Genomic DNA, 12,749 nt, shown 5'->3' with positions numbered 1-12,749 from the left:
TTTGCTGACTTCTATGTTCTGGCAAATGATAACAATTTGGCAGGAAGCTCTGGTGGAAATTGCCTTTGGAAAATGGGCGCTGAATGGATGAAAATTTGGGCGTAACATTGGGTGCGATTTAATGGAAAGGTTTCTATGTGTGGCAGCAAGCAGGAACTGCCACAAGCTTCCCGACGTTCGACCTAGCAAGGCCATCACACATATCAAATGTTAATTGTCCACTTAATGAGGCCCCACGGGCTTCACACCACAAATTATGGTCCCGCCGGCTGATTCATCAGGCTGCGCTCGGCAAACCGCCGACAACAAGGGGGAGCAGCACTTAAACCAAACCTGCATAGCAAACCCCACACAGCCAGCAGCCATGCCACCGAGGAGACCAGCCCTACGATTTGGGGATACTGAACTGGCTAGATTGTTGGACGCAGTCAAGTCAAGATGGGATGCCCTGTTCTCCCAAGAAGGGTCAGCCACAGGGCAACCATTGTCACCTGGGAGGAGGGGGTGGCAGTGGGCGTCAACTCGGTGAGCTAAATATGCCAATCGGATTCGTCCAATCTATATTTGGATCAAAATCACCCATCATTATCACTATAACTTTGTTTTAAGCCCCGATAAGATCATGGGTGAGATTCTCTGGTCTCCCTGCAGCGGCTTCTGTGCATCGAGAGGTGGCCCGCCATTTCTTGCCGACAGGATCTTCTGGTCCATTGAATCCAACCCATGCTGCCAGGAAACGCAGTGGGAGTGTGCCATCAACGGGACCAGAAGATACCATTGGCCAGAACAGCTGGAAGATTTTGGCCGATATTAAATTGAAAGAAAAAGCATACAAATCTACGAAGATTAGTCACAAGTTAGAACAGAGAGGTTTTCAAACTCAAGGTCACGACCCACAGGTGGGTCACAGGCAGGTTTTGGGAGGGTTCCTAATCACGGGAGGAATGCCCAACAGTCACAACCGGCTTTTAAAAATGCCGGCGCGACGGACCTTTGAGATTACTCGCCATCCTGAGCATGCATGCCGGATCAAGCAGTGTGCAGGCCCGGAGCTCAGCAGGGTGGACCACCTCTTCCTGACGCCAGCGGACTGTCCAGGGCCAGTTTTGCCCAGGAAATGATGGAATCATCCTACCAGAAGCGGCAGCAGAGAGCTGATCATGTGCCCCATATGCTGACATCACGCGTTTTGGGTGTGAGAGAGGTTCCTCCATTTTGCAGCTGCCAGCAGTGCTGGTGCAAACTCCAGGGCCACTGCTGAACAACCCATGAAGAAGAAGCTGAAAACAGGAACAAAGCAGCAGAAAGATCATTACTTGAGGTGTGGGTTTATTGATTGTGCCACTGCAAGTTAGGAATCAATGTTCATGTGTGTTATATGCAGGGAAGCAGTGGCAAATTTAAAACCCTCAAAACTTCAAAGTCATTTGAAGACTAAACATGGTGAGTTTGAGGACAAAACTCTTTTTTTTTCAACAGCTGCAGTGAGATCTTAAATGATCAGCTGAAGTCATTATCAGAAATGTAACATTGAATAACAAAGCAAGTGTGATCGTGAGGACCAAGCAGGCTCACATGCCACATTAAAGGCAAGTGAAAATGATGGGTCGTGAAGGTTCGTCCATGAGGTTCACAAAGGTCAGTTGGCATGGGTTGCAAAGGGTGACCAGCGTGGGTTGCAAAGGTCGGCCGGTGTGGTCCCGAAGGATGGCCGGTTGGTAAAAATGGGTCCTGGGCAAGGTTTGAAAACACTGGCTTACAGGCGCCTTAAATGTGTCCACCGCATTTTTGATCCTTTTGCTCTCACCCCTCCCCTCTCTCCCAGAGCTACAGTAGGTTGCTCCTTGTCCTCACCTACATCCCAGCAGATTTCATATGCAATGAATTATTTCCACCACCTACAACATGATGCCACCATCAAATACACCTTCCCTCCCCCTGTCCTTTCAGTGTTTTCAGAGAATCATAGAATTATAGAATCCCTACAGTGCAGAAGGAGGCCACTCAGCCCATTGAGTCTGTGCCAATCTTCCCAAAGAGCATTCTGCCTAGGTCTACCCCCTGCCCACCCCGCCCTATTCCCATAACCCCATAATCTAACCTGCACATCCCTGGACACTAAGGACAATTTAGCATTGCTAATCCACCTAACCTCCAAATCTTTGGACTGTGGGAGGAAACCGGTGCACCGGAGGAACCCACGCAGACACGGGGAGAACGTGCAAACTCCACACAGTCAAGGCTGGAATTGAACCCGGATTTGCTAGTGTTGTGAGGCAGCAGTGCTAACCACTGTGCCACCGTAATGCCAATTTGAAGAGTCCATTCCCTCTGTGATACCTGGTCCCCCTTCTTAGTACTGGGACTGTACGCGTTGGAATTTAGAAGGATGAGGGGGGATCTTATAGAAACATTTAAAATTATGAAGGGAATAGATAGGATAGATGCGGGCAGGTTGTTTCCACTGGCGGGTGAAAGCAGAACTAGGGGACATAGCCTCAAAATAAGGGGAAGTAGATTTAGGACTGAGTTTAGGAGGAACTTCTTCACCCAAAGGGTTGTGAATCTATGGAATTCCTTGCCCAGTGAAGCAGTTGAGGCTCCTTCATTACATGTTTTTAAGGTAAAGATAGATAGTTTTTTGAAGAATAAAGGGATTAAGGGTTATGGAGTTTGGGCCGGAAAGTGGAGCTGAGTCCACAAAAGATCAGCCATGATCTCATTGAATGGCGGAGCAGGCTCGAGGGGCCAGATGGCCTACTCCTGCTCCTAGTTCTTATGTTCTTATGTTCTTAGTCACCTGCAGCACCCTGTGCCCTTCCCATTACACCTTTCCACGTAAATACAGGAGATGTTATATCTGCTCTTTTACTTCCTCTCTCCACGCCGTCCATTGCACCAAGCACTCCTTCCAGGTGAGGCAGAGATTTATATGTACCTCTTTCAATTTGGTCTATGCCATGGTATTCACTGTTCACAGTTTGCTCTCCTCAACAATGAGGAGACCAAACACGGATTACAAAACACCTCTATTCAGTCGGTAACCATGACTCCAAGCTAGTGGTGGTGACCTGACATTTTGATTCTCCGCCTTTTTCTCATGCTGACATCTCTGCACTCGGCCTGCTGCAGTGTTCCATTGACACTCAATATAAACTTGAGGGGCAGAACCTCACCTTCAGTCAAGCACTTGACAGCCCTCTGGACTTATCACTGAGCTCAACCTCTGTGTCCATTTTGTTTCCTTTCCTACGCATGAGTCAGCTTTTCTCTTATCTTTTTTGCTTTCAGTTAGCAGCACACCTGCTCCAGGCACCTCTTCTGTTTCGTTTCTCACTCCATCACCATTCCCTCTGGATCTGGAAGACATCTTTCACCCTATCACAGACGTTCCTTCCCCCCCCCCCCCCCCCCCCCCCCCCCCCCTCCCCGTCCCGCCAACCCCTTGCTCAAAGCCCATGACATTTCAAAGGCCAGGGGCTGAATTCTCCGCTGTCGGGATGTTCCGTTTTGCCGGCAGCCCGGGGGTTTGGCCGACAGCGTGGGACTGCCCCACAATAGGAAACTCCGTTGCCCAGCCGGCGAAACAGAGCATCCCGTCGGCATACTGAAACAGAAATCTGGTGCGGCGGGATGGAGAATCTAGCCCCAGAACTTTCACTCCTGGGCCAGGAGACCCATGCTGAAATAGAATATCAGTTCTGAAGTGTCTTTGATGAATTCACCATTTCAAAAGAAACCACTCGTATTGATAAAATCTCATTCACTATATTTAACCTCCTTGAATCCATTATAAAAACAAGCATTTCTCATAGAACCATACAATCATAGAATCTCTACAGTGCAGAAGGAGATCATTTGGCCCATCGAGTAAGCACCGGCCCCCCGAAAGAGCACGCCACCTGGGCCCACGCACCTCCCCCTACCCCGTAACCCAGTAACCCCACCTAACCTTTTGGGCACTAAGAGGCGATTTAGCATGACCAATCCACCTAACCTGCACATCGTTGGACAGTGGGAGGAAACCGGAACACCCAGAGGAAATCATTGAAAACATGGGGAGAATGTGCAAACTCCATACAGACAGTCACCCGAACCGAGGTCGCTGGCGCTGTGAGATAGCAGTGCTAACCACTATGCCACCTTGTTGCCCATTTGCATTCATAGTCCCACTTAGAAGTATTTATAACCACTTGGAGCTGTCAATCAAACTGTGAATGGACAGACCCACCACTGAGAGAACGTTTGCAAATCCATCATGCAACATTAATAAGACCATATGATACAGGAGCAGAATTGGCCCATCGAGTAGGCTCTGCCATTTGATCTTGCCGGATATATTTCTCATCCCATTCTCCTCGGAATCCATGATCCCCTTATTAATCAAGAACCTATATGTCTCTGTCTTAAAGACACTCAGTGACTTATCCTCCACAGTCTTCTGTCGCAAATAGTTACACAGACTCGCCACACATTTGCTGAAGAAATTCCCCCTCATCTTAGTTTTAAAGAGTCATTCCTCGAGTCTGAGGCTGTGCCCTTGGGTTCTAGTTTCTCCTACTGGTGGACACATCCTCTCCACATCCATTCTATCTCGGCCTCTTAGTGTTCTGTAAGTTTCAGTGAGAACCCCGCTCATCTTTCAAACTGAGTATAGACCAAAGTCCTCAACCCCTCCTCGTATGACAAGCCTTTCATTCGTGTGAACCACCTCTGGACCACCTCCCAGGCCAGCACATACTCCCTTAGATACGGGGCCCAAAACTACTCACAATATTTCAAATGGCGGCACGGTAGCACAGTGGTTAGCATTGTTCCTTCACAGTGTCAGAGTCCCAGGTTCGATTTGCAGCTTAGGTCACGGTCTGTGCGGAGTCTGCGCGTTCTCCCCTTGTCTGCGTGGGTTTCCTCCGGGTGCTCCCATTCCATCCACAAGTCCCGAAAGACGTGCTGTTAGGTAATTTGGACATTCTGAATTCTCCCTCCGTGTACCCAAACAGGTGGCAGAATATGGCAACGAGGGACTTTTCGCGGTTATTTCATTGCAGCGTTAATGTAAGCCTACTTGTGACAATAAAGATTATTATTATTACTAATATAGAGTTTGAACAGAGACTTGTACATCCCTGCTTTTGTATTCCTGCTTTTGTATTCTAACCCTCTTGAAATGAATGCTAACATTGCATTTGCCTTCTGCCATGGTGGGGAGATATTAGGAACTTGGGTCTAGAAATAGTGTCCAAAATGTAACAGGCAATTTAGGTATTAAAAGGACTGCTAGCAGCTTGGACAGAGGGGTACACCGACAGCCTGAGTTATCTTGTCCCATTCATCCTTAACCTCGTTATTGGGAATACAAAGGATGTCCCAGTTCAGCCAGGATGATCAACTCGAGATCCATTGTCATTCAGGACAACCTTGTTTGACCAGCCACCAGCCCATCACAGAGTCTGATGACCTATTTGCCCATCAATGAAAGTTTACTTGCATACAAAAGGCATAGCTCTGAATTCTTGTAGAAACGGGAGTGGGCAATGTATAAACATGGAAACATAGAAAATAGGTGCAGGAGTAGGCCATTCAGCCCTTCGACCCTGCACCATCATTAAATATGATCATGGCTGATCATGCAAATTCCTGCTTTCTCTTCATATCCTTGATCCCTTTAGCCACAAGGGCCACATCCAGATCCCTCTTGAATATTTTCAATGTTGGCATGCAGGTACTGCATATGGCCCAACCAGCTTTCTGTGGTAGTGAATTCCACAAGTCAACAACCCAGTTCTTCCTCATCTCAGTCCTGAATGGCTTACCCTTATTCTTAGGCTGTGACTCATGGTTCTGGACGTCCTCAACATCGGAAACATTCTCCCCGCAGCTAGCCTGTCCAGTCCCATCAGGATTTTATATGTTCCTGTGAGATCCGCTCTCATTCTTCTGAACCCCAGTGAGTCCAAGCCTAGTCGGTCCAATCTTTCTTCATATGACAATCCTGCCATCCCGGGAATTAGTCTGGTGAACCTTCGCTGGACACCCTCAATAGCAATAATGTCCTTCCTCAAACTAGGAGACCAAAACTGCACACAATACTCAAGGTGTGGCCTCACCAAGGCCCTTATAACTATAGCAAGACATCTCTACTCCTATACTCAAATCCTCTCGCTATGAAGGCCAGTGTGCCATTAGCTTTTCTCACTGCCTGCTGTACCTGCATGCCAATGTTCAGCGACTGTTCCACCATGATATCCAGGTCTCGAAGCACTTCCCATTTTCCTAAACTGCCACCATTCAGATTATAATCCACCTTCCTATCTTTGCCACCAAAGTGGATAACGTCACATTTACCCACATTATATTGCATTTGCCAAGTATTTGCCCACTCAGCCAGCCTGTCACCCAAGTCACCCTGCAGCCTCTTTACATCCTGCTCACAGCACGCACTGCCACCCGGCTTAGTGTCGTCTGCAAAGTTGGAGATATTGTATGCAATTCCTTTGTCCAAATCATTAATGTCTATTATGAAAAGCTGGGGCCCCAGCACTGAACCCTGTGGTACCCCACTGGGCACTGCCTGCCACTCTGAAAAGGACCCATTTATTCCCACTCTCTGCTTCCTGTCTGCCAACCAGTTATCTATCCACGTCAACACATCTAATACCATGAGCTCATTTTGCTCACTAATCTCTTGTGTTGGGCCTTGGCAAAGCCTTTTGAAAGTCCAGATACACAACACCCACTGGTTCACCCTTGTCCACTCTACTAGTCACTTGCTCGAAAAATTCCAAATTTGTCAAGCATGATTTCACTTTAGTGAATCCATGCTGACTTGGACCGATCCTGCCCCCACTTTGCAATTGCTCAGTTATTTCTTCCTTAATAATTGACTCCAGTATTTTCCCCACCAGCGATGTCAGGCTAACCCGTCTATAATTCCCCATTTACACTCTCCCTCCTTTTTTAAAAAGTGGGGTTATATTAACTCCCCGCCAATCCATTGGAACTCTCCCAGAGTCTATAGAATGCTGGAAAATGATTGCCTCTGTGCACTATTTCTCCAGCCACTTCCTAAAGTACTCTGGGATGCAGTGCATCAGTCCCTGGGAACTTATTGGGTTTTAATCCCATTAATTTCCCCAATACAATTTCTTGTCTGATAAGGATATCCTTCAGTTCCTCCTTCATGCCAGACCCCCTGTCCCCTAGTATTTCCGGAAGGTTATTTGTATCCTCCTTGGTGAAGTCAGATCCAGAGTAATTGTTAAACTCTCTTTGTTGCCCACTATTAATTCACCTGATTTTAAGTGCAAGGGACCTACATTTGTCTTCAAGCCAAGATAAAGATAAAGATTCAAATCTGGCCTCCTCAGGGGAGAAGCTTTGTTTGTGGGGGTGGGCGGAGGTTAGAGAGAGAGAGAAAGAGAGAGACACTGCTGTTTAAACAGTTGGAGAGAAGGCTGCGGAGGTCACCCAGAGAGGTCATGAAGTAAAATACTCCAGATTACACACTTTGAAAAGGGTTCTAAATGAACTTGATTTATAGCAGAGAATTGCTTTGTAAATACAAGTATCATCTTTGCCTGTATATGTAATCTGTTGGTGTTAGAATTGAAGTAAAATTTTTAAATTTTGTTTTGTCTTCTTTTGTCAAAATAAAGTTTGTTTATAAAACAACCAAGCCCTTTTTCTTATACTATCACTGTTGGAACAAATCGATTTTTCCGTATCTCATCTAAAACTTAAAAATGTTACGTGTCTGGGTCAGTATCTTAGCCATTATTGAGCGCTGACCAGACGATCGTAACAAATCCTAACTGCCAACTGAACCTGCATGTTAACCCTAAGAGAATCCTGAATCAGGACTCCTAAATCCCTTTGTACTTCAGATTTCCAAAGCTTTTCCCCATTTAGAAAATAGCCTATGCATCTATTCTTCCTACAAAAGTGCATAACCTCACACTTTTCCATATTGTATTCCACCAGTCACTTATTTGCCCATGTTAACTCTCTAATAACAAACTGAGTAAAGTAGCAAATGCTAATTTAAAAAAAAGATCTTTTTTAAAATCTGAAGGGCAGGGATTTAAATCCTTTGACAGCTTCATAACTATCTTGACAATTCTCTTGATAGTTCTCCTGACAGTTTTCATGACATCTTTCTTGGCAGTTCTCTCAAAGAGCACCTTACCTATCTCAAAGAACATCGTAGCACTACCAAAGGTCACTTTACCATACCCAAAGGTCAGATTACCTTTTCCAATGGTGTCACGGGTCCACATCTAAAAGGGTAACCTACCTCTTCAAAAGGATCCCTAAGTCTCCGAGGAACTCAAACTCAGTCAACTTTAGATATTCTCCGACTTGGTCTAAAGTGCACGCGTCATGTTTCACACCTAAATTTCCCCAGTTTTGATTAAACTTTCATTCTCTTTCTTTCTCCAAAAATGCTGCTTCAATCTGCTGAGTATTTCCAGCATTTCTTTTTTTATTTCAGATCTCCAGCATCCAGAGTATTCTGTTTTTTGATTGGGAGTTTCGGATGAAGAGTTACAGTGTTTGTAATAACTACTGCAATGTGATTTCAACCCGAAAATCTTTGTCTAACTTTGTTGACTCGCGTGCAGCTATATATATATATATATATACACCCTGTCCTGATTATAGAATTTTTCACATAATGGAATCTATTTTGAGTTAAGCCTGATTCCACGTATGTTACAGTTTTAAGTATTACACTCTCTCTGGGGACCGACAGCAGAAAATGCAGACGAGCAGTGAAGCTTCCTGTAGCCTAATCCTTTTTCGGGGTAACATGGTTCTTTTTGGGTTTCATCTCAGGAGAATTTGATCCAACAATGGTTCTTTGCTGCCACAAAGCAAAGAGAATCCTGTTGCTTTAGTGATCACAATAATTGGAATTTCAGTGTGGAGCGGCTGTTTGCTTATGACAGCCTTGTTGGTTTTGCAGGATTTAAAACTGTCAAGAGCACGGTGTGGGAAAAGGAATATTGCTGCTACTAAGTAAACACGCTTTTCTTTCAGGGCCAAAAATGCCGATATAACTGTACAGAAAAAAAAACATTCTGCTGACCACTGAGTGTCATTTCTGGTTAGGGAAAGAAGAAATGCAAAGTCCAACCATCCAAACAATGTGCAGTCGATGACACCCTCCACCAGTGGGAAGCTAGTCAGAGATGCAAACCTCAAGTGCTTATGCATCTTAACGGCTAACATCACAAGCGAAGCAGATAACCAACATCTCAGAAAATGTCCTAATACATTTAAGGGCGGCACGGTGGCAAAGTGGTTAGCTCGCGCTGCCTCACAGCACCAGGGATCCAGGTTCAATTCTGATCTTGGGTGACAGTCTGGGGAGTTTGCACATTCTCCCGGAGTCTGCGTGAGTTTCCTCCGAGTTCTCCGGTTTGCTGCCACAGTCTAAAGATGTGCAGGTTAGGTGGATTGGCCGTGCTAAATTCTTCCTTAGTGTCCAAAATGTTAGGTGGGGTTACTGAGTTATGGGGATAGGGTGTCGGCCTAGATAGGGTGTGTTGTGTTATGCTTCTTCATGTAGCATAAGCTGCTTCCTTGATGTATGCTTTGACAAAGGAAGGTCCAGACTTTGTAATGAGTTCAATATGTTTATTGAACTATTAACACAGTTCTTAAATGAGTTCGACTCTCCTGCTAATCTAACTGTAGTAACTCAGTCTAATTAAACCAGTCTGCTCAAAGCCACGTGCTGGGTGTGATGCTTCTGATCAACCCTGATGTACTCTCTAGTTGTGGGTCTGTGGAAAGAGGCAGAGCATGGGTGCCCAGTCGTTTTATATGGGTTGTGCCCCCTTGTGGCAATGCCACCTCTGGGTGTCCTGATTACCCATTGGTTGTGTCCTGTTGTAATGACCCATTGGCTGTATGCCTGTGTGTCATGACATCTCTGGTGCTCCCTCTAGTGATTACTTAATCGTAGTGTATTTACATTAACCCCTTGTGTATATACAGTGATGCATATCACCACAGGGTGCTCTTTCAGAGGGTCACTGTGATCGATGGGCTGAATGCCTCCTTCTGCACTGTAGGAATTCAATGAACTGATGATTTATATGCTCCTTAAAGCTCTTCAGCAGCTATAACCACTATTGCAACTCGAGGCACTCCCCAATGCTGAGGAGCCTAGTTAAGTCCAAGATCAGGGAAGGAGATGAGGAGAGAGGGAGTATGAGGGATTGAATCCAAGAAGCCAGGGAAAGATTAAAGGGGAGGATGACCTGGGTGGGGTGCATGTCCCGGGGAGGGCTCAAAGGACCTACAAAGGGGTTTCCAACCTTGCCCTATACCAGATGTGCAGTTAAAGCCACTGGTCTTCCTGCATGGTGTGGGTCTCCTGCCATGGGTAAAATAAAGGCGGAGACAGGATGAGGCCCTTAAGTGGTCATTAATTGGCCTCTTACGAGCTTCAATGGACTCAAGGATGCCTCCTCTGCCCTGTGTATATATAGGACAGATTGGAGTGGCTGACAAGGTGACAGCAAGGCCATCTCCTAGATCCTACACGCTCCCCACCTTCAAACCCACCGGCAGTGTGTGTAAAACCTAGCCCTATGTTTCTATACTTTTACTGGTGATCTGGAAGGATATAGAGGCTAAAGGCCTGGAGAGAAGTGGTCATTTCCACAAGCAATGGTAACAAGAAACCACTAGGTTCGTCAAATACTAACGTTTTCTAGGAGGCTGCAGTGGGGGCTGAGTTCAGAAAATTCGAAAGGAGACTTAATACAGCTGGAGATTACATAGGATTACGGCAGAGAAACAGGCCACTCAGCCCAAACAGTCCATGCTGGTGTTTCTGCTACACTTCAGATTTGTCTTATCTTTGCTCATCTAAATATATCTTTGTTACTCTCTATTCCCTTCACCTTAATATGCATCGATACCATTATAAGATTCACTTCAGCAAATCCTGTGGGAATGCGTTCCACATTCCCAACACTCTTTGGGTAACATTTATTCTGAATTCCCTGTTGGAATAACAAGAATCAGAAAATGCTGGTGGGAGTAGTTACGATAATGCAACAATTTAGGAGGACTTTAATCTTTGTACAGGCTGGAAAAATCAAATTGGCAGTGATAGTCTGGAAGATGCATTTCGAGAATGTGTTTGTGACAGTTTTTGGAACAATCCATTATGGGGCTAACAAGGGACTGAATTATTTTAGATCTAGTGTAGTGAAATGAGGTATGTTTAATTAGTAACCTCAAAGTAAACAATCCTCTGGAAAAAGTCATTTGGACACAGTGTAATTCCATCTTAAGTTTGAAAGCAATATACTCAAGTCCAAAACAAGAATTTAAAACTTAAAACAATTCCATAGGTATGAGGGCGATTTGGTTAAGATTGAATGGACAAATAGACTAAAAGGGATGACAGTAAATAAAAGTGGCAAACGATTCAAAATATTCAACAAAAATACACTTAATTAAAGATACAAAACTCAGCAAAAAATATCAATATGCGGCTTCTGTGGAAATTTGAAGTAATAGTTTGAAAGTTGGGGTTCTTTGATGTTGAAAGATTTTGGTCATCTAACCTAATATCTCCTTATGTGGCTTTGCATCATTATTTATTTAATGATGCTTCTGGGAAGTCCCTTTGGATATTTTTTTAGGCCAAGGGGCTATATAAGTGTAAGTTGTTGCTGTTGTTGCCCTTTGCTGAGGTCCAATCTAAAACTTGACACCACCCATCCTGATCTTGACCCTCCAAAGTGCCAATCTTAACTTCTCCCCACAAGTAATCTCAACAAACCCTCACCCGGTGAGAAGTACAAAAGCAGCTGTGGGTATTGAATATTTACTGCTGTTGTGTGCCTAATGTTTCATGAACCCTATTATATTACCTTGTTATTTAGTTTCAATGGTGAGTTTCAGGCAGCCTAGGCTGCAGTCCATGTGCTGTTGCAACTAAAGGCTAATTAAAGTACAATTGAATATTCTAATTTCATTTTAATATTCCAATCGTTCAAATCACCAGAGAGGTTTATGCCGCCAAATGCATTTGCTTCACATCCTGAGGTTTGCGCATGAGAGCCAGCTTCCAGATGCAATAATATTTCCAAATTTAAACCCGCCACCTAAGCCTAAACCCATGTGCTTGTCAATCTTAAAAATGTTGCCCCGCACCCCGCCACGGTACTAAAGTACTGTTTGCGCTTTGGTCTCCTGCACTAACTGCTGATAAACTGTGATCTTGTCAATTAAAATAATGAAAAACTGAAAGTCGAATAATTATTCTGTATCTGTATTCACAGTAGAAGAAGAATTCAATGATCCAGGAGCTCGAGGAAACTAATATTGAATCAGCGGCAGAGTCTCACCAAAATTAATGCAAACAAAGCAATTGTAATAAACATAAAGTGACAAGTCCCCAGGCCCAGATGTTTCCCAAACTAGGACTTTAAAGGAAATAAATGCCTTAACTGCAATCTTTCAAAACTCTCTTGATTTGGGAACTGTTCCTTCAGATTTGAAAATTGTGCAAACCGCTGTGCTGGGAGATGGGAAAGGAAAACCAGGAAATTACTGACAGGTTGGCCTAATATCTGTTGTCAGAAAAACACTAGAGTCTATAATTATGGATAGCATAAGAGAACACATTGAAAAGTTTCAGCTGATAAGAGAGAAAGCCAGCATGGATTTGTAAAGGGCAGGACGTACCTGACGAATCTGACTAAACTTTGTGAAGAGATTTG

The sequence above is a fragment of the Scyliorhinus canicula genome, chromosome 14 (assembly GCF_902713615.1).
Source record: "Scyliorhinus canicula chromosome 14, sScyCan1.1, whole genome shotgun sequence".
NCBI lineage: Eukaryota > Metazoa > Chordata > Chondrichthyes > Carcharhiniformes > Scyliorhinidae > Scyliorhinus > Scyliorhinus canicula.
This window is presented reverse-complemented; position numbering follows the sequence as displayed.